At 41.7% G+C, this 5,506-nt stretch overlaps 1 pseudogene; it reads left to right on the plus strand.

Moving 5' to 3' along the window:
• Positions 1-1,016: 1,016 nt before the first annotated feature.
• Positions 1,017-1,741, plus strand: LOC129668647 (proteasome subunit alpha type-5-like; annotated as a pseudogene).
• Positions 1,742-5,506: the final 3,765 nt, after the last annotated feature.

Here is a 5,506-nt window from a genome sequence, read left to right on the forward strand (position 1 = left end):
TTGAACATTTTAGTTAGGGTCCTCTCTTTTGCTTAGTTTGTTTAGATGTACAGATTTTAGTGGGTTTATTCTATATTGTATGTTTATATGAGTGAGTATATACCATGCGTGTCTTTTTGCTTCTGCATGCTGGAGAGGTTGTGGAGAAAGGGGAACCCTTCTCCACTGCTGGTGGGAATGTAAACTGGTACAACCACTCTCGAAATCAATCTGGCGCTTTCTCAGACAACTAGGAATAGCGCTTCCTCAAGATCCAGCCATACCACTCCTAGGCATATACCCAAAAGAGGCGCAAGTACACAACAAGGACATTTGTTCAACCATGTTTGTAGCAGCTTTATTTGTAATAGCCAGAAGCTGGAAACAACCCAGATGCCCCTCAACTGCAGAATGGATGCAGAAACTGTGGTACATCTATACAATGGAGTATTACTCAGCAATGAAAAATAAGGAAATCATGAAATTTGCAGGTAAATGGTGGGACCTGGAAAGGATCATCCTGAGTGAGTTGTCCCAGAAGCAATTCTCTTTTAAGACACCCCTGAAGGTTGATTAAAACAGACACATTTGCAGGTCAATGGAATGAGCTGGAAAAAATAAGAAAGATGTCTCTCAAAAAAAAAAAAAAAGGAAGAAAGAAAGAAGCCTCTCCTTACCACTCTGCTTTTTAAAATGAGGCAGAGGTTGAAGAAAAATGTTTGAATAATCTATAGCAGAACTATTCAAGTCATTATGGACATGTCAGATTGCACTATAGAAGGAACTGTGTAATTCCTTGGGAGGTAGGGTTTTCTTCACATCGCCTCTGCTTCCTGCTTTGTGAAAAATAATAATGACAAATATATGACTCCTCAGCATGTAGCCAGGAACATCCAGCATCAAAATAATTAATTAAAACTTTAGGACAGGATCAGGGTCCTTGGTGCTGTGGTGGTGTGGTCGATCAGGGTGCTACTTGAAGTCATGTAGCTCTTGGAAAGCCCTCGTAGCTACTGCCACCTCTTTCTGTCCTTGCCATGTTCCTCATTCTATTTGAGTACGACAGAGGTATGAATAATTTTTCTCCTGAAAGATTATTATTTCAAGTAGAATATGCCATTGAGGCTATCAAGCTTGGTTCTACAGCCATTGGCATCTAGACATCAGAGGCTCTATGTCTAGCTGTGGAGAAGAGAATTACCTCCCCAGTAATGGAGCCTAGCAACCTTGAGAAAATTGTAGAGATTGATGCTCGTGTAGGTTGTACCATGAGTGAGCTAATTTTTGATGCTGAAATTTTAATTGGTAAATCCAGAGTAGAGATACAGAACTACTGGTTCACCTATAGTGAAACAATTACAGTGGTGAGTGTGACCCAGGCGTGTCCAATCTGGCTTTTCAGTTTAGAGAAGAAGATGCAGATTCAGGTGCCACGTCTGGTCCCATTGGAGTAGCATTGTTGTTCAGAGGAGTTGATGAGAAAGGACCCCACGTGTTTCACATGGACCCATCTGGGACCTTTGTTCTGTGTGGTGCTGGAGTAACTGGCTCTGCTTCAGAGGGTACCCAGAGCTCCTTGCAAGAAGTTTACAACAAGTCTACAACACTGAAAGAAGCCATCAAGTCTCTACTCGTCATCCTCAAGCAGGTCACGGAGGAGAAGCTGAGTCCAACTAACACAGAGCTAGCCGCAGTGCAGGCTGGTCAGAATTCCCGTGTGTTCACAAAGGAGGAACTGGAGGAGGTGATCAAGGACATTTAAGGAGGAGCCATCCTCAGGTGTCGGTGGGACAATTTCAGTTCTCCTAATTGCCGTTAAATTTTATTTCCCGCTCTTATGTCATGGAAAATATCAAGTATAAGTGGGTTTTTTTTTCATGATGTCTGTACACAATAGCAATTCTGAAATAAAAACTTTTAAAATATTTTTTTAAATCTTTAAAAAGCAGATTTTTGTCTCAGCACTCAATCTTCAGCATGTATTAAGCTGCCACCCCCTATGGGCAGAACATCAAATGTATATTCAGAAAAAGTTCCATAGGCAATCCCAATGTGTGCAATGAGTTGAAATTTCTATAACTAAGTGAAAACAGCAATAAAAATGTGATGCCCGACACTGAATGAATGAATTCCATTTTCCCAGTTACTACTGTCATCCTCCTGTAAACAGCCCTCATTACTCACCTGGGCTGTTGCCTCTCCTCTCTTCTGCTATTTTCAGGTCTGTGTTTTTGTTTTTGTTGTTTTGTTTTGTTTTGTTTTGTTTCCTTATCCCCACAACCACAGAAGCCAGAGCCACTATAGGGGTTATTCATTTCCCTGACTTTATTTCCCAAGGCCTTCTCATGACCTCTCACCTCATTCAGAATGAAATCCAAAGTTCTTTCCTGCCACCCCTGTCCTCCTGCTGCAGGATCCCAGGCTCCCCCAACCCCGTCCCTCCATGAAAAAAGATTCTGTGGCATGAAATCTACAGAATTATTCTTAGAGTCCAACTACCTGGAATTGTTCACCAGTGTAGCCCCCTCCGATGGTCTAACTTGCTTCTAACAAAAGGAAGAGAATAACACTGGTTTGTAAGGATAGAGGGTCATTTTCCTGATTCAAGTTTCAAGATTGTTACTTCCACCTTCTGGCTAATTCTTGCTGGTTTGGTAAGACAAGCTCCCAACAGACAAGGAACAGGCAGCCCCTGGCCATCAGGTAGCATGATGTCCTGAGGCTCCCACTATATATTGGGTCCCAGGGAGAAACTATTTCTAGCCAAAAGCCACACAAGGAAGCTTGGAAGTGGCTCTCTCCTTGTGCGAGCTTTCAAATGAGACTGTAGACCTTTCAACTCCTTGATTGCAGCCCTGTGAGAAGAATTCAAGGCTATGTCAAACTCACATTCTCAACCACAGGCACTCTGAAATGATGATTGAATGTCTTATGTCATTTAAACTGGTGGTTTGGGAATAATTGTTTATTCAGTAATGAGTAGCTAATATACTTCCCCTTGCCTGCGTTTTACAATTTAGCTCTGGCTTTTCATCCTGTCTCTTGGCCCTACTTTGTCTTGTTTCCTATGTCATATACATATATACATATGCTTTCGAACTATGTAGGTCCTTAAATGTTTAATCTCATTTTAGTAGAATATGACTCCTTTTTACTAGTTGTCCTATGTTGATGGCCTAAAAGCATCCTTGGCACATCGTAAATCCTCAGTCCATTTTTACTGAATTAGTAACGTGATTGCTGGATTTTCTGATCAATACAATGTATGTGTGTAACACTGTGCTGATGAAAAGATGGGGTGTGTAAATTTTACACTGCCTGAGCACAGTAATAATCAGCTGAAGTAGGATTTGAATTCAGTCTGAATCCAGACCATTATGTTCTCCATTGTGAAAGAGTTGTTCAAACCAAGGGGCTATCCCATGTTTCAGACTAATTCTCAGAGTCTTTAAGTTTTCTTAAAACTCAAAGAAGCCTGGAGGGGAGCGGGGTGGCTTAGCAGTTAAAAGCACTGATTGCTCTGGCAGAAGACCTGGGTTTGGTTTCCAGCTCCCACATGGTGGCTCGCAATCACATGTAACTCCAGTTCCAGGGGATTTGGCACCCTCTTCTGGCCTTCAGGGATGCTGCACATAGGTGGTACACACACAACAAAACACTAACACTCATACACATCAATAAAATTAAAAGAAAACTAATTGGAGGAGGGGATCTAGAAATATGTGTATCCTCAACCCTCTCGATGTGCACTGTTTCACATATCGTGAAACACGGGTGAGGAATTATGGAAGTGCCCAGGTCAGTTCTCATCTTGTTAAGATGTCCTTCCTGACTGCTTTTCCAGACTGGAAGTACCTGCAGCATCCTACATGACAATCACAACCTTAAGGAGCCTGAGTACCAGCTCCCACCACTATGTGAGATAAAACCCCAGTGGCAAAGTTGTTCACAGCAGTGGCGTAATACTTCTGTTTGTCTCAAAACAGGGCTACCAGATAGTTATGTATAACCAGTAAAACTTGGTGGCAAAGCACACATACTTTCCACAGGATATCTGCTCATTAAAACAGATCAGTGCTGAGCAGTGTTGGCCTCTCTGTCGGGACGTGCCTCGTAGCCTCACTTTTCTGAGTTTTCCACTCTCCACAGTTGCTCCATATTCCATTTGCTCTCAGTTCAGACCCTAGATGGCCCATGTTAACTTCTTCTGTCCATCAGAACTATGGAGAGATCTAGAAGAAGTACAAGTGATGGAGCTAGGCAGATGGCTCTGCAGTCAAGAGGACTGGCTGTTCATGGGGAGGACCTGGATTTTTTCCCAGCACCCATATGGTTCAAAACTATCTATAACTCCTGTTCCAGGGCCTCCAAGGCCCTTTTCAGACCTCTGAAGGCAGGACACCCAAGTGTCTCACAAATGTACATACAGGCAAAGCATTCATGGGTGTAAGAGAAAAATAGGTCTTAAAACTTTTTTTAAAAGGTAAATAGTTATAAGCCTTTGATAACTAGAGATTTCTGGCTATCACCAGAAATTTCAGAACACAATCACAAAGCTCTGTTTTCATACTTTCTGACGTACCTGTCACCCAGACTTTCCTGTGAGTGTTGGACTTTCCACCTGTCAGTGTCTCGCAGCTGTGCCTAAGCATGCTTCCCATGGCAAAAGGATGCTGTGCGTGGGATCTTTCCCAGGAGCCTTGCACTACTATCCCATGAAAAACATTTTGACTTCAGCTTCACCTCTAAATCGGTGTTACATTGAGTGGGCTCTGAATAATACTCCCTCAAACTTTGATAATAAGGGCTGTGAGAAACATCAGACCATAGCCTAGCAAAGACCAAAGTCCTGTTTTAAATGTCACCATCCAGGATGCTCTTTACTCCTTAGATTTTAAATCATGATGCCTTCCAGATAAAAGCCACCAAGCAATACACAAATTCAATCATGCAGATAACATGATCCTCTTTGAACAGTTCAGTTAATACTTACTTGAAATAAAAAATTTGCTGTTTTGGGCAGACTCTATGAATTGTTTAGATAACATTTTCTACGAAATAGTTTATATATTTTGTCATTTTACCCATTTCCTCCAAAGGCCTGGATTTTCCCAAACTGCTTTCATTGTTAGTTTCTTCTTTTCCCCAAGAGAAACCATAATGACTTTCTATGAAACACCTACTTTATATTATGCTCCACGCAAAAGCCTTAGCATTATTCTGCTAAAGCTCCCATCAGCCTGACGAAGTTGGTTTTATCTGCAAACAACTCGGGTCACAGAGCTGGGAGTAACAGGCTCTTACCCATTCAAAAGCCTGTGATTTCGGCCTCTCTTTTGAATTCCTCAGCTCTGGTAATTTACTTTGAGCTACAGAAGACTGAAATTTTCATGAGCATCTTAGTATTTTTAAAATCTGTCTTTAGACAACATAGGGTGGTTTCCCCAAGATGGTGTGGTGTTCATACGGTGTAAGAAATGTATAAAATATGCATATATATATACACACACATATACACATGCATTTG

Source organism: Psammomys obesus, unplaced genomic scaffold, assembly GCF_907164565.1.
Source record: "Psammomys obesus unplaced genomic scaffold, mPsaObe1.curated_primary_1811, whole genome shotgun sequence".
NCBI lineage: Eukaryota > Metazoa > Chordata > Mammalia > Rodentia > Muridae > Psammomys > Psammomys obesus.